Source organism: Labeo rohita, chromosome 13 (genome assembly GCF_022985175.1).
Source record: "Labeo rohita strain BAU-BD-2019 chromosome 13, IGBB_LRoh.1.0, whole genome shotgun sequence".
Taxonomy (NCBI): Eukaryota; Metazoa; Chordata; class Actinopteri; order Cypriniformes; family Cyprinidae; genus Labeo; species Labeo rohita.
In genome coordinates this window covers 22,702,939-22,725,463 of record NC_066881.1, presented here as the reverse complement: position 1 = coordinate 22,725,463, position 22,525 = coordinate 22,702,939, and the positions used below count along the sequence as shown (strand labels likewise).

The 22,525-nt window shown below is 36.2% G+C and overlaps 1 long non-coding RNA gene across 1 annotated transcript in view; it reads left to right on the top strand.

Moving 5' to 3' along the window:
- Positions 1–21,191, top strand: part of LOC127175097 (uncharacterized) — a 38,687-nt gene extending 17,496 nt beyond the window's left edge. Inside the window, exons 3-4 of the long non-coding RNA XR_007828942.1 lie at positions 19,753–19,856; positions 20,088–21,191. This is a non-coding gene — a long non-coding RNA (uncharacterized LOC127175097). The remainder of the gene's footprint in view (positions 1–19,752; positions 19,857–20,087) is intronic.
- Positions 21,192–22,525: the final 1,334 nt, after the last annotated feature.

Here is a 22,525-nt window from a genome sequence, read left to right as displayed (position 1 = left end):
ATCGTAAAATGTTATGCAATGAATTATGTAATATTATATAATAATAATAATATAGTATTACATTAATAAAATGTACTTAAAAGTATATTTTATTAATATAATATATTATTATTATTATTATTATTATTATTATTTTTATATAATATGTTATGAATTTGGCTTTATTTCAATTGCATTATTTAATAATACTAATACTACTAATAATGCCATTTTATTAAAGTCAAAATGGTAAAATATTATATAAAGAATAATTATGTAATACTAATAATAATTACATTTAATGAAATAATAAAATGTACTTATAAATATGATTTCTATAATATATAATAATTAATTATAATAACATATTAATAAAATATACTTATGCATGTTTTATTAATATGATATAACATTATTATTATTATATAATTCATTATATATTTTTTTTAGAAATTTGTCTTTAATACAATGACAATGTATAACAACAATAACAACAACAATAATAATAATGATAATAATAATAATATATAAATAATTAATACATATATTTTATTAATAAAATGTACTTATACTTGTAAATTGTAATATTATGTAATAATAAACAATATTTTTATTATTATTATTATTATGTTACATTTTAATTTGTTATATAATATTATAACAATTTGTCTTTAATGCAGTGGCATTATTATTATTATTATTATTATTATTATTATTATTGCTGTTGTTGTTGTTGTTGTTGTTTTTTATTGTTATTATTATTATTATTTTTATTTTTATTTTTATTTCAATTTAAGAATGATTGATAGATAGATAGATGGATAGACAGATGTTGTATTAAAGCCCAATTAAAATTCAAAATATTATATAATGAATTGTTATGTAATAATATTATGTAATAATGTAATAATGTATAATAATTCCTTACATTTTATATAGCGCTTTTCTGGGCACTCAAAGCACTTTACATAGAAGGGGGAATCTCCTCAACCACCACCAGTGCGCAGCATCTACTTGCACATAATAATGTTATATTAATAAAGTATACTTATATAATAAAGTGTACTTATATACTATTATATAAGTAATTATTCACTTTGGGTCCACCTTTTTCTTCCCTTAAGAGTGGGCGCAGCCGTTTGTACATTTTATGGATGTGGCTTCCAGTCTTATCTGCGTCTAGCTATTTTCAGCTGTACAACACAGCTGGTTTTGCTGCCTGATTTTGCAGATTGGTGTTTTTTACCGTATTAAAGTATTATTTTAATTATGAGCACACTGGTTTGTAGAGCAAACAGTTTTACCATTTACTGCATGCTGTTATTCTTCTCGTTATTTCCCTATAGACAATAATGAATCGAAAGTCTCACCCATAGGCTTACTTCCGCATTGAGAAAGAGGCGGATACAGTTGACATTGTATCTTTTTATATCCACTGTATCCATTTTCAGTGTAAAATATATTCAAATTTATCACAATAATAAAATTCATTTGTTTAGAAACAGTATAAGTAACAATATTGAATTTGAAAATGTTAATTAATCTGGCCCTCCTGAATATCCTGCTCTGATACCAGCCAGTAAATGAGCTCATGAACCTGTGACGCATGTGTCAGTGAATATGTGTGTGGGGGAGTCTCAGGAATCTCCGCTCAGTGTTTCATGGTCTGTTCTGCTGATTGCCCCTTGGCTTCTGTACTGAGAAGATGCTGCCAGGAGCTCATCAGCTTCCATGGGACTCAGAAGCCATAGCAACTACCTGGAGTGTATGTGTGTGTTTACATCCTTGGAAGATGATCATATCTGCAGATGGAATATATACAGGTGACCATGCAGAACTGCACTGCTTTTCCTGAAAGCAGGGAGGTCTGGAGTAAAGAAGTGGGAAGAATGTTCTTCCAGGGGTCTCTGTTTTAGAAGTGAGCTTATGCAGTAAGATCAAGTTCCTGCTCTAATTTATTCCAAGATTCAACTCTTATTTACAGGAAAAAGTCAAGGCACTCTACTTCATACTATGGTGATTCTAGAGATAATTCCAGTAGCCCCACACTGCAGAACTAACGATCCAGGGGGCGGTGTTGAATCCACGTCCAGGGGACGGAGATGGGTAGGTTTAAGGTGTAAGGTGGGAGGAGTTGGATCTGGATCCAACTTCGACCCCTGGATCTTGTGTTCTGCAGTGAGGACCATCTTGATAATTTTAGACCACATCAGGTGGAATTCTAACCAGAAGAGATTAACGTGGCACCATATGCAACCCTATACAATGCAAGTAAATCATTTGCTTATGCGACTAAATGATGTTACATTAGCCATCGGCCAATAAAGTCTTAGATTTTACTTGCCAGTGTGTGAGTTGGAGTCTAAGTATAAGTTTAGCCCAGATATTTTTTTCACTCGCCAAACATCTAAATGGGCGCTTCTGAATTTCAGTCTCTGTCTAGTGATCTGTGCTATTTTTCAATGCTTCTCAATGCATGCGCAGTGTTATAAAGGCTCGTTTCCAACCACTGAATTAAAAAAAAAAAAAAGTAATTACGACGTTTTCTCAAAATTCAGACTTTTTTTTTATCACAATTTGAGAAGTAAACTCACAGTTGTGAGTTGTAAAGTTGTAAAGTTAAATAGAATTCTGAGATATGAACTTACAGTTCTGACTTTTTTTTTGCTCAGAATTGCAAGTTTATATCTAGCAATTGTGACTTTATAACACGCAATTGCGAGTTAAGTCAGAATTGTGAGATATAAACTCGCAGCTCTTAGAACATATTATTAGTATTATTAGTATATCATATTTTCATATACATACCATATTTTCTCCTCAAAATTGAACTTTATAACTCGCAATTGCGAGATATAAAGAAGTCAGAGTTGCGAGATGCAAACTCACATTTGTGAGAAAAATGCAATTGTTAGTTTATTTCACATAATTTTAAGCAAAAAAGTCAAAATTGTCACTTTATATGAACTTCATTTGGACAACTTTAAAGGAGAACTTGACTTCCAGAACAACAATTTACGGATAATGCACTCACAATGCACCCCTTGTCATCCAAGATGTTTGTGTCTTTCTTCGGTCATAAATAATGTTTTTTGAGGAAAACATTTCAGGATTTTTCTCCATATAATGGACTGATATGGTGCCCCGAGTTTGAACTTCCAAAATGCAGTTTAAAGTGCGACTTCAAACTATCCCAAATGCGGTTGTAAATGATCCCAGCCAAGGAAGAAGGGTCTTATCTAGCGAAACGATCGGTTATTTTCATAAAAATAATACAGTTTATATACTACTTAATGTCAAACGCTCATCTTGTCTTGCTCTTCCCAACCTCTGTTTTTTTTTTCCGGTCCATGACAGTTGGGGTATTTGAAAAATTCCCATCTCATGTTCTCCCTCAACTCCCTCACTGTTTTTCATTTTTTGTTAGGGGTGTTTGATCTTTGCTCTTGATCACTTTTGCTTCTGCAGTGATGTAGGATGATTTTGAAATGATTTTTGAAGTTGAGGGAGAAAATACGATCTACGAGTTTTTCGACATACCCTAACTGTCTTGAGCCAGAATACATAGTTCAGGTAGAGCAAGACAAGACGAGCGTTTGAGATTAAAAAGTATTTCAATTGTATTTCGATTGTAAAATCGATTGTTTCACTAGATAAGACTCTTCTTCCTCAGCTGGGATCATTTACAACCGCATTTGGGATCGTTTGAAGCCGCATTTAAACTGAATTTTGGAAGTTCAAACTCGGGGCACCATATCAGTCCATTATATGGAGAAAAATCCTGAAATGTTTTCCTCAAAAACACAATTTTTTTTACAACTGAAGAAAGAAAGACATGAACATCTTGGATGACAAGGGGGTCAGTACATTATCTGTAAATCGTTGCTCTGGAAGTGGACTTCTCCTTTAAGTAAAGAAGAAAAGACAATCGGTTCATGTGTCATTGATCTAATAAGGCAAAACACTGATCTGTCAAGAGCCACAAAACTGTATTTATTGTTTGAATTTCTTAAAAAATGACTACATTTTAAAGCTGAGGCCTTGTTTCATACCAGAAGTAACCTACTCTGTCTTGTCTGCTCGCGTGTTGTCAGTTTCTTCTTTGCTCCACAATGTATTTTTTACTTTGTTAGAACATGATGTGTAGTGTGAGCGTGCCATTGTTTGTCGGACATAGCAAGAGTAACTAAGGAGGGCAGGTTTTTGCGAAGGGTCAGTTGAATGTAAACATGTAAACAATATTCTTTGTTGTTTTTTCCTGTCAAAATAACAGAGTTCATTTAGAATTCTTCAGCGTTTAAGAACAACCATAAGATACTGCCAGTTTCTCCAGTAGTGGGCGGAACTAATGCGCGAACGGCAATCTCATTGGCTGGCGCTCACCTATTATCATTCCTGTTTGATTTTAGCAAACCATTTCGAGTGAACACAGATAACGTGATTGATATTCACGAACCCGGTAGAAAGAACAAAAACTATGAAAATGTTTTATAATATAATGAATTCAGGACATAGAAAAATAGCTAAAGCATTAATACATCTCTAAAACTTTTAAATGGTCTGCTGTGTATTAACTTTGACAATCAATCTATCACGGTCTACAATAAGCCGCCAAAGCTGCTGTGTATGACTTGTAAACATTTGCATTATTATGTAATCAGAAAGAAAATCATTATGCTTTTAGGAATTGCACTTTAGATTCAATGCATTTACATCAAGAAATTATGAAGATTAATGCTGATATTGTCCATAACCTCAGTATAAAAAATAATGTGTTTCCAAATGTTTGGAGTGTAGTTACATTTCGTGAAACTTGCAGCAGTGGAAGGATCATATTTGACAGTAAAAAATGGAGGGATTCCGAAGTGTGTGTGTAAGTCAAATGTGGAAAAGGAGTGTGTGTGTTTGACTGTGCGAATGTGTGAATGAGTAATTGTGGGAAAAAGAATCTCATCTCAATCACATGCTTCTGCTTCCCTCATTTTTCTGTATTTCTGACATAATGCTACACCTGCACACTCTGCTCTCTTCCTCGCTCTCCAACATCAACATCTCTCTATTTTTCCAGCTTTAGTGGGTTTAATAGATGATCCAAGCGGAGCAGCGCTGGGGAACTTGACGTAGCAGCACTGAATCTGATTCTCGCTCATCTTATTTCAGTCCAAACAGTCCCTATTTTGTCTGTTTATATCCCCTCTCTGGCAACAGGGCTTGAGGTAACGAGTGTGGTGTGCGTTACTCTAACTGTTTGTGTTGAAGAACGAGCGAGAGAACGAGAGATGGATTTAAGCAGGCATGATGTAGCCACGTTCTCACCATCCCATGATCCCCTGCTGTGCGAGCTACAGCCAAAACAGTGATGTAAGCAATCCGAGCAGCTACGCAAGTTAGAGGGGAAACATTCATGCCCCTGTAACCCTACATGCAAAATGCTTTCTGGCAAAACTAGTTGGTAAATCTAGTATGTTTATCCTCAGACCTTGCTGGAAAATGTTGTATTTATGCTTGTTGCATTATGCCAATCAGGATAAATTTGACTAGCAAGTCTCTCCTTATCAAAGACGTTTAAAAAAACTCAAAGAAACCATGCCAGTTTGTTTACATGAATCTTCTGCTAGCTGGTAATTGGTATATTTGGCCACAGAGGGGCGACAAACTCTACATTTGTGTTGATGTGCACAAAGCAGTAGGAGAATTGGGGGAAAACACAGAAACAGCTCTACTGAGAAGACCATCTTAGATCAATTTGACTTTAGGTTTTCTCTTAGTTTTATGCTGGTTTGGTACTGGTCTACCTGTTGGACTATGCTGTTAACCAGTAATGCTTGACAAACAAGCAGCATGTTCTTACTTGTTTAACCAAAGCATGATGTAGACATGCAAAACGCATCCTGGTCAGCATGATTTAATCTAAAAGTGACGGTTTAATTGAAGGCTGGGCCTGCTGTTGGAAATCTGGTAGTTGTTAGAAGGTCTATCAACTTTAGAGCGTCTTTTCCCCTGTAAGCACTTGCTCATTGGCCTGTTGATCAAGATTAACCTGTACGTCATCACTGTGCTATTTGGTTATGGAGTGAGATGAATTATAGTTTTTATTATTGTGCGAGCATGTGTAAAGATGCATGCGCACATTGAAAGATCACAGATCTGCTGAGGTCAAAAGCTCAATTGAGTACAGGAGTGTTATAATAAGGGATTCACATCAGTAAGGTAGAGCAGAGGCTTAGAGGTCAGAGGTCAGAAATAAGACGTTGTTTTACACCATCTGTCTCTCGACAGACACTTGTTTGCTTCTTTCATTCTTTTTGCTCTTTTCTTTTCTTGTCTCAACCACACACACACACACATATATATACAGTTTGATCCAAAGTCCGAGACCACATTGAACATCTGGGAATAAAAATCTAATTTAGACCTGAAAATAAACACAATTTTGAAACGTTTCACATTTTGAGTTTGAATTGATTTTGATTGAGTTTTGGTTTTGAAGAATTGTAAACAAAGTGACCATGACCATGTGAACCCCACATTCTCAATCATGTTGCATTACACGATCATTAGGGTTTAAACAAACGGCATGTAGCTTGATGCTGTTGTGAAAGCAATAAAATGTAAATATTGAAATAAACATATTGAAATATTTTTTTTTGTGAAAAAGTCTCTTATGCCCACCAATGCTGCATTTATTTGATCAAAAATACTGTAATATTGTAAAATATTATTATAATTAAAAACAACTATTTTCTGTTTGAATATATTTAAAAATGTAATTTATTCATGTAATGGCAAAGCCAAATTTTCAGTAGCCTTTAATTTAGTCTTTAGTGTCACATGATTTTTCAGAAATCATTCTAATATGCTGATTTGGTGAGAAATACGTCTTATTATTGATGTTAAAAAAGAGTTAAAACATCCAGTTCAGCAGTTAAAAACTATATATTTTTATTTTTTCTTGGATTTGATGAGTAGAAAAGTTTAAAAGAATTTGTTAAATAAATGAACAAATATAAGTAAATCCATAGTAAAATCTAAAAGAAAACCTTTAAAATTGTAAACATACAAAGTGATTTCATACTTTGGGACACTACTGTATATTTGTCTTTTTCACCTTTGCTCATTCACTATGTTCTAATACTGCAAACTGAGTGTTTTCTCTTCTGTTGTCAGTCCTCACATCTTTTATCTTGCCCTCTCGTCTTTTCCCTCTCTCCCACTCTCCATCTCTCTTCTCATAATAAACACTAAATGTTTTATCTTCGAACCTCCACCCCCTGCCCCATCTGCAGCTGTGTGTGAGTCTGTGAGGAAGATGGGAGGTGGTAATGTTGGTGAATGAGTGCAGGGTTATTGTGCTCTCCTGGTCTGGCACAGCACCTGGATTATATTTGAGACGGGAAACACTGAAGTAGATGTTTCGAGGATGTGTACGAACCAAACTAAACATTCAGTCATACAGAAGACACGTGGAGGCCCGTCAGCCAGTGAACCCAAACCACTGCACACCCATGACCGAAATGACATGCATACCTCACATGTTTAACAAGACATGGCACTTTCACCCCCATAGAAGACAGACAAACACAAATATTATAGACAAATAATGGACAGAAAGATGTATTTGTATCCACCTTATTCTTCAGTGAGGAGGTAATGTGGGCGAGACTGCCGCTCTAGGGAAATAATGAGAAGAATAACAATGTGCACTAAATAGTAAAACTGTTTGCATTACAAACCATTGTGCTCATAATTAAGATAAAACTTCAAAATAATATGGTAAAACACACCAATATGCAATATCAGATAAAAATAGCCATTAAAAAAGTCCGGAAGCAAGACCCATAAAACTTACAAATGGTCCGCTCTTACAGCAAAATTAAGGTGGATACAGAACTAGTTTTTCCTGTGGAAGTTGCATAAAATTGTATTTCAAGTCCATGTAAAGGCAGTTCAGAGAATTGTTTCTAAACACATTATAAATATTAGAAATGTATTGCCGAAATGCGTTACAAAGACTATGAACTATGTAGTGGTGAATTGTGCAGCTTTGCTTCAAGTCAAACACACCTAATAACTAGAGTGCATTAGAATCAGTGGTTCGCCTGCTCAATTGCGAGTTACTGTCATTACCATTAGTTACTACAGCCAACCGTTGCGATTGGTTGCGATAATTTACAAAACAGCTCCGTCTCCTTATTTAAAGCTGCAGTCCGTAAGTTTTGATTTTTTTTGTTGTGTTGAAACCTGCAATTGCAGTTATTTGCAGAATTATCTTCATTACACGAGTTGTGCACCAGCTCGGGTCCAGCGTGGATGAATCTAATGTTTTGAGGTGTACAGTATGTGTGGCTGTCAGTCACCGTAAGAAACAAGATGTAAGTAACAAGTCTGCCACTTTTGACCAACTGAGGAAAAAAGCATTACAATAAATTGCGCTACCAATGGTGTTTAAATATAACGATTGCTTACCTCATATCACATCAAATTGTGCAAATTGTTATTACTGTTTTATATTTTTTCAAATGGTTAATGTTGACAACATCAGCATTGCGTGACTACACGTATTTAGTGTGTATTAGCGTTACACGTAGATTAACTGTACAGTCTAATCTCTAATTATCATACCATTTGAGTTTCATATAAAGAAAATGGTTCTTTTAACTCAAAAACAAATTAACGTTTCTTAGAACTGGTTCTCTTTCAGATACAAATCTTGTGTGATCCCATGTTGGCTATCTGTAATCAGATGCACATTTAAAACTGTAATATAATTTAATTTCAGTCACATGTGTTTCATAAACACATAATCCTTTCTGGATTACAATCCGCCATCAAAACAATAAATTAAATTTTTCCAGCTGCTGTGAGAAAAGGCTATAAACGATCCAGCACCTGCAGCATCCTCATGTGCGATGCAGCAGTGTAGCTGACTAGTTTGGTATGCCTTCTTTATGTTTACTGACGTGAAATAATGATGCGTCTGCATGCTCGAATTTCCTGCAAATTCCTGCCATTACCACTCCAGTTAGAAAACATTATTACAAGCTGAACAAGTTGTGAACAAGTTGTGAATCGGGCTAAAGTAAGGAGTTTTGAACACTGGCTGGTTATGTACTTGCTCAAATTGATTGCGGATAATTTTGGCAAAAAGTTATGGTCTGCAGCTTTAAACAAAGCTGGAAGGATCCATTCAGGTTGTGGCGGTATTTGACGTCTGAGAGGCGGCAGCTTTCCTGTGAGTGGGCGTGGTTTCAGTGCAGACAGCAGATACGCCTCCAGTGTTTGAGAGCAGAGAATACTTTTTATTTCTTTATTTTTATTTTTTCTTTATTTAAAACCTTATTTTATTGACTTGCCATTTTAAAAAAACATTTTCTGTGGTGTGACAAACTCAGAAAACATATTTAATGTTACTGTACTCAGACTTTCATAATTACAGATAAAATGAAAATGATTTCTGTTATAAATTATAATAAATTATATCTTCTAAATGTATATTATTGATCTTACTGTATGCACAGAAAAACTGTTCACAATTTGCTTTGTGGAGGCTATTTTTTTACCTTTGAATTTTTCATTAAAATATCACAACTTCTTTCTAGTGACATGCCAGACTTGTCCAATAATTTTGTCTGCTTAAACTCCCCTTTCTTACAGTTGACTGCAAGCTTGCATTCAGATCTGCCTGGATTCAGTCAATAACTGATGGATAGATAGTCACTGTTTTGGCTGTAGCTAGTCCCACATTTTTTTTTATCAGCATTTATTAATCCTGGTTAACACTAGGGTTGGGCCAATAGATGGTGCCAGCTCTATAGTCTAATCTCTAATTGTCATACCATTTGAATTTCATATAAAGAAATAGTTTAGTCTTTTAACCCAAAAACAAATTAATGTTCCTTAGAACTGGTTCTCTTTCATATACAAATCTTATGTGATCCCATGTAGGCTATCTGTAATCAGATGCACATTTAAAACTGTAATATAATTTTTCTGCATCCAGATACCTTGTTTGGAAAGGAAACGTGTACTACGGAACCCTTAAAGGCAATAAATACAAAGTTAGAGGACAAAATATATTTTAGTACTTTCAATACTTTCTTACAATGATATTGATTGAAATCACTTATAAATGTGTACTCGTTTTTTACTTTCACTTTCGAGATTCACGATCATACATACAGTGTGTATACTATGAACCGGCAGTACTTGGCACACATTTTACACAATTGTCAGTGTTTGTCTGTGGTGCTGGTGATCTGAAAATTATTTGCCATCATCCTATTAGTCATTTCTCCTTACTCTCATTAAGTGGTAGGTGAAACATGACACACTACCACTGGCAAGCGGCTTACCATGTCCCTTTAGTGGCTTACATGTTTTTGCTTTCTGTGCCTTTCCGTGCCCAATACAAACCCAACACCTCCACCCCTCGATGTCATCGTCCATCGTGATGTTTCACTGTACATCTTGACATCATCTGATGCCAATTTGGTAGACATTGCCCAACTCTAGTTAACAATACTTTCTGCATACCGATTTTAAAAAAAACCCATATTATAATATTAGATTAATAAATAATGCAAATGTTGTTCATTTTTGGTTCAGTTGTTACCTAGGGCATTAACTGATGTTAGTCAGTTGGCCTTTAGTCAGTTGGCCCTTTGCAGGAAGTTTGATTGACATGTGATCTGACCAATCATAACGCTGAAACTGCCATTTTTGGGCAGGAAAGTAGATTAACAATGGTGGAATTGAAAAATGGTGTATATTGACGTCTTTCAATGGTTGAAACAAGGCACCTTTTTATGTTCATTCTTGTTTATTTTATGCTATAACTAGAAGAGATGATTGGTTTATATGCCGCTTGAACTGAGCTACAGTGAACTCTCACAACACATTAAAGAGAAACAAAACAGTATTTATTGTTTGAATTTCTTAAAAAATGACCGTTTGGGAGCTGAGACTTTATTTTATAACAGTACAGAATTTTATTATTGTAGTGTATATGTCATGTTGCTTTGTTTTGTACATTAGTCATGAATTTGTTTTTCTTAGTAGAAGCATTGGTAAAATGATCAAATAATTGAAACTGTAAAATCAGTATTTTATGTCCATTTATTTAATTTTTTCAGTTAGTAGTCTTATAATAAGGGGATTGCTTTCTGTTCTGTTCTGATAGGCTACTATAACTAAAGCTAACTACATAAAATTACAGACGTCCTCAGTTCATAATTGTAACGTGGGCATTAAATCACATTGAATGTGGGCATCAAATCACATTGAATTTTATTTTTTTAATGTCTATGTGACTTTTTTCATACAATGGGAATGTCTAACAAAAACAGTAAAAATATTGCTGCACTTTTTTTTTTCCCCAGAAAATACTGTTTTCTGTTAGGTATACATGAAGTCAGCCTACATATACAAATATCATTCCAGTGATAAAATATTTCATAACAACGAGTAGAGCTGGACAAACAGAAGTAACCCTTTTCCTCTACACAGTTCTGTGATTCATCCATGTCAAATACAGCTGCCATGCACTAGCATTTCCTGTTTAAGATCGACCTTCTCCTCACAGAGCACTCTCCCTGTCAGCTTCACAAAACTGCAGCTGAAACATTACAAATAGACAGAAAACAGCTCGGACTGAGCAGTACATATTTATTCATCCAGCGTATACAGTATGCTTAGTTACTTGGCATTCCAGTGATTGAAAGTGTGGCACGAACTACATCTGCGACGGTTTCGCTCAAGATGAGGCGGGGAAAAGTACTGGCGGTCAAGCCTGGGGAACTCGGTAGTAATGTGTCAGATTAGCAAATGGAAATTCCAGCGGAAAGTGTGAGATCAAGTAGGAGAGAGAGAATTGACAAGGTTAGTTGATGAAATGGGGAAGACGAGCCAAAGAGTAACCAAACCTTCCATAATCCTGTCCTGCCGCTGGCAGGCCGCAAGATTTGGGGTTTTCCTGTTGGGTTTTGCTTCGTTTTAACCCCATGGCCTTCGACAGGCCCTGAGCACCTATCACTGCCTTTTATTAGATCTAATTGATTACATCTGACCACACCATTTATTTTTATGTCTGACTTCTGACCATTGAGTCACTTTTTCAAAGAAAACAGTATTTGTTAAACGGCTTGTGGATGGAGCAAATACGATGTTGGTGGTGGTTTCTGTGGTTAAATTATGTAATTGACAGCATGATGTAGTGCAGTATAGCTTACCTCAGAATTTCATTAAAGGATTTTCCTTTGGAAAGACCGGATTGGATCCATGCCATTGGGCTCCGTTGGGTTATATTCTATTTGCATATAAGGGCTCAGTTACCGTATTCCGGAAAACCATTTTTAAATTGATATTAGTCTTCATATTTAATATTTGGTTGAGAATGACTACACAATAACTCAGAATGAATGTTTTAAGTAACAGATTTAAGCCTTTATGATGGACGGATGGTCGTGTCAGTGCCCGTCCCGTGTGCAGATTTAGTTTGTGCCATGTCTTCATGAGATTTTTGGGTTGACGCCCAGGCTCAGAGGATTTCTGAGGTGAAATATGCAGACCCGGATATTTCCCCTCCTTTATTATGCTGTGAGTAGATTCACCTTGCTGTGCATTTGTTTTGCTTGGAGCCGGACCTGTGCATTTAACCCTGACAAATGCTCATTCACGTTCCATGTCATTCTGCTTGCCAAACTTTTAGAAGAATTAAGTACATGGTTTAATGGTGCAAAGTCTAAAACAACCATTTTGGGACTGTTTATTCAGAGCAGTTGTACAGGTGTTACAGTAATGTGTTGGTCAACCGGAGATATACAGAAACAGTATAAAACCGCAGAGCTTGTTCAGCACATACCTTGGTAGCTTTATAACGGAAAGAGCAGTTGGATGTTTGTGCAGGATGGAGATGGATTCTGTTTGATTGGGTAAGTGCTGTAAGCCTATGCTTCTCAATTTTTGTTATCCTCTTAAAGGCATATTTAACCCAAAAATGAAAATTACCCTGTGATTTACTCACCCTCAAGCCATCCTAGGTGTATATGACTTTCTTCTTTCAGACGAATACAATCAGAGTTATATTAAAAAATGTCCTGGCAGTAAATGGGGGTCCAGATTTTGAAACAAAATAAAGTGCATCCACCCATCATAAAAAGTACTCCACATGGCTCTGGAAGGTGAATAAAGGCCTTCTGAAGCGAAGCGATGCTTTTGTTTAAGAAAAATGTATATTTACAACATTATCAACCATAATCTCTTGCTTCTGCTAACTTTTGTACATGCGTACATGAGAGTGGTGTTCCAGAGGATGACGTAGGCACTGGTCACGAATTAGAAGTACAAAATAAGGATTTGTAAAGAAAAATGTTGGAGGCTATCCGATAAAAGCCATGAGGAGACTGGTTTTCCTTTGCTGTAAACAAAACTTGGTTGTCAATAGACTAGCATAATCTTACCAGATCTTATGCTACGCCTACGTCATCTGCTCGAACGCCACTCTCTAGGAACGCATGTATAACAGTTAGTGGAAGATTACAGTCTGTAAACTGTAGATTACAGTTTATAAAGCTTTAAATTAAGCTTTAAGCTTTATTAACCCCCAGAGCCGTTTGGAGTACTTTTTATGATGAATGGATGCACTTCATTGGACTTCAAAATCTCAACACCCATATCCTGCCATTTTAAATCTGGGAAGAGACAGAGCATTTTTAATATAACTCTGACTGTATTTGTCTGAAAGAAGAAATCCTGAATCAAACTATGTGAGATGAAAAAAGTTACAGTTTTAATGATAGAAAATGTTTTTTAAAGTATTCAAAAAGAAATGCATAAATGAAGTGCATCGTCAGTAAGGGAAGTCTGAATAAGAGGAAGAGAACAAATAAACTGTGTTGTGGAACAACTTGAGAACCACTGCCTTATTTGGCTCATTACACGTCAGATTCTCAGATGGGGCTGACAGGGAACTGACATTAGAGTTTAATCATCATGTTTGCTCTGTCCTGATTGCTTATTGAAATGATCATATAGAAACCGTAATGAGAACCAGTAATTGAATTGCACTGAAATAATTCTTTGCTTTTCTTTGCTTTCCTCTTCTTTGCTGGACAGAATCATGGGATATAAAAGAATTAAGATGTATCATCAAAGTTCTGCCCGTCTGGGCTTTATTTAAAAGATGAAGGGGAAAAAGATTTCAAGAGGACCCTACAGCGAGAGAAGTAAAATGAGACTTTACATCACTGCCCCCTAGAGGGGACGATGTCAGAGACACAGAATGAAGTATTCTGAAAGCATATCAATTCTGTGGGGTCTCCCTGTAGCCATTAACTACAGCTCATACATTTCACAATCATTCCTGCAGTGGGTGGTTGGTGAACCGTACCTTTAATCTAAACTGGATAAAAATGTGCCATGAACCGCTCTGGCGTCTGCCGTTTCCTCATAACCAGCTTTCACATTATTACTGCTGCAGTTTGAAGAAATTTTATGATTAGTCATGGATTCATGCTTGCTTCTTCTCAATGAAAATAAATCCCACCCGGCAGTCTGTGAAATGTACTCTGAAAAGCAGTGGATAGATCTTTATCTTTTCAACCTTAGTGGTTGCCACCCTGAAATTATCACAGCAGATCTTAGTTTCCATAGTTTGTCTCAGCCTGGCGTGGTGGAAAGTTAATTAAACTGAAAAACTCACTGTTGTGACTAAAAAATGTGTTTATACAACCTCTTTTAGTTTATGCTTCTGCATCACCTAGACATTTTTGTATATGTGTGGCAGAGTTGGAGAGTCAATGACTAATAGGAGCTGTTCTATAAACTTAACTATGTTTTTCAGTAGCCTGGCTCTTCACTTTTGCCAAGTAGCAGTGTAGCATGTCAAAACGCTACATCAGCTGTTTTTTTTTTTTTGTTTTTTTTTTAAGTCATTTATGATCATTAATGAATTATTGTATTGTCTTTATACATTAGTCGCAGTACTTCATCAGATTGTTATTTTATTCAATAAAAGATTTTGGGCTCCTTTGTGTTTTTCGTATGTTTTTGCTTCAAATCAAAGTTTGTAATGTTATGTTTTACCTCAGAGTTGCCTGGTCTTTGTTGAAGATAAAAAAAAAAGGCCTGATAGGAAAAAATTAGAAGGGAAACTTAGTTCCCAGTAAATGAATAGCAATGAATTAGTATTTTTGGACGGTTGTATATTAACCTGTTCAAAAAAATGATTCATTGATTTAACACAGAGTTCCTGAAACATTTGATATTTTCAGTTAGTAGTTTTGGGCCTAAATGCTACTTTTCAATGTTTTTTTTTTTAACCCTAAAAGGGCTAGTTCACCCAAAAATGAAAATTCTGTCATTAATTACTCACCCTCATGTCATTTGAAACCCGTAAGACTTTCTGACTCTGCATAGACAGCAATGCCACTACCACGTTCAAGGCCCATAAATGTAGTAAGGACAGCAATAAAATAGTCCATGTGACATCAGTGGTTCAACTGTAATTTTATGAAGCTACGAGAATACTTTTAGTGTGCGAAGAAAACAAAAATAACTTTATTTAACCATTTCTTCTTTTCCACGTAATTGTATTAGTCGCTTAGTTGCAGGAAAAAAAATTCCACAGGAAGTCGTGAAGTCACGCAGTCCGTGACGGACAGACCGTTAACGGCTGGTTTATGTGGTAATATAGTGCATCGGGCAGGACATCCAAACACTCATCTATCATTCATCAACATTAAATATGGCTTTTCATCTGAAAGATGTATGTAGTAGCAATTTTACATGGCTGCTCAATCTAATGTTAACATAGAAAAAAGTGCGCTATTGAAGTATGTAGGGAGTGTGGAAGATGAACAGTAGCGTGCTACTGCATGACAGATGGAGGTGCCGATGTGGTGACTTGCTCTTAAAATACTTGAGATACATTTTTGGTCATACAGATAAAAGCAACACATCTTCTGAGTCTGTAAAGACTCTACATTTATTTGTGTGCGCTCACAATAACAAAAAAATGTTGCACTTTTGTAAAATAATTAAAGCAGGATGCACTTTCTGCCGTCTCTATCTCTGTGAACTTAAGCGTGAAACTCCGAAACTCTGTGTATTCTTGCCTAATTACAGACATGAAAAATATATCTATAGTGAGTGAATTGTCTACTTTCCAATGAACCAATTCAAATAGACAACATATATTCTTATCCATATGATATCTGTATGAAACATGCATACAGAATCACTACTGCAGAGATGACGAGTCAGTGTCGCCCACTTTGTTTCTTAAGCTGAAAACAAAGAAAGCATTAGTTTAACAATAAATTATTAAAACATTAATGCAGTCAGCAAAATCCTTGCTGTTTTTTCCCAGACACATTAATAATTATTATATCTGCCGGTGTGCTGTGACAAGCTTTTTTTGCACGCGCTTGAGTGCTTGTTAGGCTATGTAGGCAATTAAAGGCTCGTTATTATGATTTATATGGTTTATTAATAAATGAACGACTACTTGACGACAAAAAAGTAAGTCTTCGCTGCGTGTTCAAGAGAGCTCCACGAAGCATGCGTCAACATTTCAATTGTGTTGCTGTCTATGCAGGGTCAGAAACCTTTTGGATTTCACCTACTTTCTACTTTTTTAACCACTTGTTTTTCACCACTACTTTTTTTTCCTTTGCTGAGAAGTTGGTTAGTGAGTGCTCTGCTAACTAATAGAGATGTCCAAATACAGAACAGTGAGGAAGCTCTTTGTTTGATAAAGCCGGACATTACAAAGCTCTGTTCGGTGGAGCGTGCAGCCCGTCTTAATCAAAGCCCGTCTCGCTTGTGAAAGTGTGCTGTAAACGGTTGAAACACAGACCATCCATCTACTGGTTGAAGCACACACCTGCTTACAGAGTCTCTCTCGTAAACCTCCGACCGCAGGCATAGTTTACCGCTCCAGTCCTTTTTTGCTTTATTCTCTTTTCCGGTGTCCCTACAAACACGCATCTCTGTTATCCAATCCCCACTGCATGCATGCAGCGAGGGTTCAAAAAGCGCCCGTGTCCGTCTGGTGGTTGGTGTGTGTGTGTGCGCGTGTGTGTGCCAGGTTTTGGGAAACAGTGGAGAAGAACACACAGGATCTGGCTTTGATCTGACGCAGATGGTCCTTCTGGCCCACTGCAGAGGAGTTTTACAGCTTAAACATCTCACACACACTCAGTGTTTCCTTCCTGCATTTCCGGAGCTATTGCTTTTCTTGAAGTGATGAGCAAAGATGTGACATGTCATCACTGGCGTCGCCAAGGCAACCGAGACATCCACAAGGGCAACCTGCTCAAAAAATGGAAACATTTAAAATGATAAATCACACTTGTTTAAGGAACAACGGGATCAGTTTGGACTGTTTGCCTTAGGTGGGGGCCAAAGTTCTGGAAAGTCCTCCTGAAGCACTCAGAGTTTCTGTGAACTTGGTAATACAACTCAACGAAATGGCATTTGAACAAACCCGGCTGAAAGCGTATAATGTGTTTTCCTTTTCCCCCCACCTAAATAGCTTGAGAACCTGTAAAGATGTTTGTTCTGAAAACACAGAGGTGGAATGCGCCGTTAAAACAACAGCATTCGCGAGCCTCTGAGTCACTTTTCGTATTTGGTTTTCAGTGTAACATGACAGAGGGTTGTTATCGAGTCTGTAAATCCCTTTGAAATATGTTTGGGAGTCGTAGGGTCCTGCAGGGGGGCTAAACAGCGTACACACAGACAGCGGGAGTCACTGCCAAATAAGCATTGCTACCTCACACTGATGTATGGCCCTCCATTTCAAATCGATCCCAAAATAGACTTAAGAAAGAGAGATTGTTGCGCATTAAGGCACGCACGACCGCAAGAGTCGGAGGCAAAATTAAACGAACGATGAAAATACACCGCATTCCATTCTTTCACAAACCCATCGGTCTGTTTGAACGGTTTCACACAATTACAGACGTATTAGAGATATTTCGGAGCCGAGAGTCATGTAATGGTTTTCCCTGCGGTTGTGATTAAAGGTAAAGAGGCCAGGCAGAGGTCGGCCATTTTGAGACGGTAATGTGGGCTTGAAAGTTGACCTTTGACAGCTATGGCGTAGTTTATGTTTGGTTCAGCCGCTCTCTGATTGAGACCCAGTTCAGAGAGAGTGCACCGGTTTTTGTTGTCGCAGTTTGTTTGATGAACGATAACAGAGAGAACAAAAAGAGGAGTGAATATTATAAGTAGAAAAAAGCAGAAGCAAAAGGTCACATGAAGGGGAAAATGCACAAGATTTTAGGCCACAACCTATATATTTACAACGTATTTTGTTATTTCACCAGCGTTGGCATGATGTGGTATTAAGTGTGGGCAAAGCCTGTTTCTGGCTCAAAAAACTGTGGTACAATTACTATTTTAATTATATCTTCTTGTTGTGAGCTACATCTCAATGTGAATAAATCTCACAGTTTTATCTAATAACCTTCCTTGTTACTGTGACTTAAATCGCAACTTTTTTAAATTTAAATTTGTTTAATTTATCTTATTACCAGTCTAATTGTATCTGTCTATCTACAGCTGATGTAAAAAGTTTACATACACCTTGCAGAATCTGTAAAATGTATTACCAAAATAAGAGGATTCATACAAAATGCATGTTATTTTTTTATTTAGTACTGACCTTCACAAGTCCCTTGTTTGTCCTGAATGGTTAAACTGCCTACTGTTCTTCAGAAAAATCCTGTAGGTCCCACAAATTCTTTGGTTTTTCAGTATTTTTGTGTATTTGAACCCTTTTCAACAATGACTGTATGATTCTGAGATCTATCTTTTCAGACTGTGGACAACTGAGGGACTCATATGCAACTATTACAGAAGGTTCAAACACTCCCTGATGCTTCAGAAGCAAACACAGTGCATTAAGAGCTGGGGGTGAAAACTTTTTGAATTTAAAGATCAGGGTAAATTTAACTTATTTTGTCTTCTGTGAAACATGTAAGTATCTTCTGTAGCTTCTGAAGAGCAGTACTAAAGGAAAAAAATATGATATTTAGGCAAAATAGGTAAAATTTACACATCTTCATTCTGTTAAAAAATGTACACCCCTGGCTCTTAATGCATCGTTTTTCCTCTGGAGCATCAGTGATCAAGTGACAGTCAAACATTTAAAATGTTACAAAGATTTCTATTTCAAGAAATGCTGTTCCTTTGAACTATTCATGAGAGAGTCAATAAAAAAAAGTTACAGTTTCCACAAAACTATGAAGCAACACAACCATTTTCAACACTGATGATATAAATTATTTCTTATGCACGAAAGCAGCATATAGAATGATTTCTAAAAGATGATGTGATACTGAAAACTACAGTAATTGCTGCTAAAAATCCAGTTTTGCATCAAGGTGATACATTGTATTTTACAATATATTAAAATAGTAATTTTAAATTGTAATATTTCATAATAAAACAGTTTGTACTGTAATTAGCAAGGCTGCATCCATTTAGGTAAAAGAAACTACTTTCAAAAACATTTGAATGAAACGGTAAGTTGCTCTTAAACAAAATGTCTGCAAAATACTTCACACTGAGTAATGTGTATTTCTTATCTAAGCAATTTTAAATTCGTATTCTGCATTGTTAAATTCTTTGATTTATATTTTTGCTCTGTTCTTTCTATTTCAGATTTAAAATTCCATGACGTATTACACAGCAGATGTTGAGATTCTGATGAAAAATAAAGTCATAATGAAATGGAAAACTCTTTCTCTCTTCCACACACACACACAGATGCTTGCGCAGGCAGCTGTGTTGCGCCCAATGCTGTGTTGTTTGATTTCTTCCGCCTCCCTGATGCGGAGACTGGGAGGTCACCAGCTGCAGACCACACCAAGGTGCATTCACACTGACACCATTTGCCTTTGAGTTACTACCTCAAACAAGTGTCACTAGCAAAGCTAAACAGTAAAGCTGGTCGTACCCTCCGAGGGTCAGAACCCTAATGAACGTGTCCGTTTCCTCCTATTAACACGCATACAAAGGCAGGACCTAACAAATCACATCTGTATCAAACGCACATGCTCTCCTTAACTCCATATTTGCTCTGTCTTTTCTTCCTCTGCCAGTTGGACAGTCCTCAGTGTACAGAAAGCCTTCAGTTATTTGAGTTGCTTGTGAGGGTTTTCCAACTCTTAATGCTGGAGCCGCATACACGTAGCATCTGCAACAGCGTTCTCAACCTCTACCCATCTGTCCCATGAGCAGTTCATCATCTGGAGTGCTTCGTACAAGTTGTATCTCACTTTCCTTTATTAAGTCACTTTAGAAGGGTCTTTTTATGATCTTGAGCAATCAGGTCCTCAGAATATGACCTCCTACCAAGCAGAGCTTGTTCCGTCTTTCAAAACAGGCCTTGTTTTTTCTCCTTTCAAATTTAATTGTAGGTTCCTTTTGTACTTTGATTTGGACGTCTATGCATCCATGGAATTATTTTTCTAATAGCAAACACTTGTTAGTTCTTAGGGCTGAGATTAATCCACAAATGAAAGTTTGAAATGCTTTGATCATTGGGTTAAAATTAATTAATGGAAGCGTAGGTCAAACATGTTATCGAAAAAGTATCCGTGCAGAGCATGTTGTGTAAGCATTCTTTAGACTTTATTCATAGCTATGTTAGGTATATCTGCTATATGTGTGTGCTTTGTTATACCTTTTTATATTTGTTTTATTTAAATATTTTAAATGTATAAGCTATGTTGCATTTAAACGAAAGTATATGCTGACAATATATTTTGTTTTTAGTAGACAATTTGTTGACCTTTGGTGGAAATGATTGTGTGAATGAAACTGAATTGCGCTTAAGAAATGAATTCTTGTCTTATGTAAGAAAAGCACCCTTTAAATATACCCTTAAAGTACAAACATTTTTCACAGGAATATGAAGGGTGCATGAGGTGTAGCCTTCAGTTGTTCAGTAGTTTTTTTTTGTGTCACCAAGAACAAATGTAATTTAGTTGATAAATGGCTGCAGCTGCACATTCTTTTTAAGATGTGGTGATCAATTGCAGGCAATGGTGATTTTAAAAGTTGTGTAATCTCATTAGACAGGTGTAGTAAACAGGATAATGAGTGTTTAATGATTTTTAAAAGTTCAAACAACAGCTTCTTGCTAGTCAACAAAGTCCTACAAAGGCCATCTTGTTTAATTCTAGGTTGAGAGAACAACTGTTTTCCACATTGATAATAGTAAGAAATGTTACTTGAGCGCCAAATCAGCATGCGATTTCTAAAGGATCATGTGACAGACTGCAGTAATGGCTGCTGAAAATTCAGCCTTTCCATTAAAATAAATGCCTAAAAACACAGCCTTTCCAAAGATGATATTTACACTATGTAAAAATAGCAATATTTTTAGTTAGATGCTTTTTATGCTACTTAGTGCAAGGTTTTCACAACAAAACCTGCCCAATTGCTACTCAAAAGGAGGGTTTTGTTTTGGAGTATTTGGCCCAGTAAAAATTGCATCCCGGGTGGTAAAATCCATGTTTTTGGCGGGGTTCCTTTGGCAAAATTTGTATTTCATGAACTAAATATCACGTTATCGGGGTCTCTTCAACCCACGGACATGAAAAACAACTCACGACAATAGTGTTAAAGTAGCCCAGTTCTGCAGGAAAAGCACGGACTTGGCAACACTGGTAGTACATTATAAAACAATATGCAATAATAACATATTGAGTGTAAATTATCATTTTTATTGAAGCTATTAAATGGGTGCCACCTTATTGGGACAACAAAGCCCTCCCTATGCTTACCCCTAACCGATAAACACCCGTGAGGCACTTTATTTTACACTTCTCTATTTCCTTCATCCTATTGAAAACAACAACATAGGCTCATTGGAAATATGTGCCTCTATATACATTTCTGCAAAATTTAAAAAACATACCTATATGTACGATTCACTGCAGTTTCTAGTTGAACTGAACACTAGAGGCAGTAAAACTCAGAAAATTGTATTCCTTTTCACAAAAAGTATGATTTACACACAGAGTTTTGAGCCTAATTTTCACACAATTACTTGCGGAATATTACATTATGGCTGCAAAACAATTTTAACATCCTGTGCGATTTGAAAACTGATACTTCTGAACGCTTTTGTCACATATACAGTTTTCTATTCAGTAGGTTTGCTCGATACACTCTAAAAATGCTGGGTTAAAAACAACCCAGGGTTATTTGGCAACCCAGCATTGGGTAAATATTGGATAGAACACATTCTGGGTTATTTTGACCCAGCTGGTTGGGGTAAAAGTTTTTACCAAACACGCTGGGTTATGCTATTGAAGTTAACTATTGTTTAAAAATTATTGTATTGCTGGCTTAAAATAGACTGGGGAAAAAAAAACACACAGAATTACTAGAAGCAACAGTAATAATCAAAAGATGAACATTTATTATTAAGCAAGAACACATGGACAAAATACAAGACAAATTGAATTTATTTGTGTGAATGCAGCATAGTTTGCTGGGGTTACTGTGAACTTCAGACCGTGACCTTGCG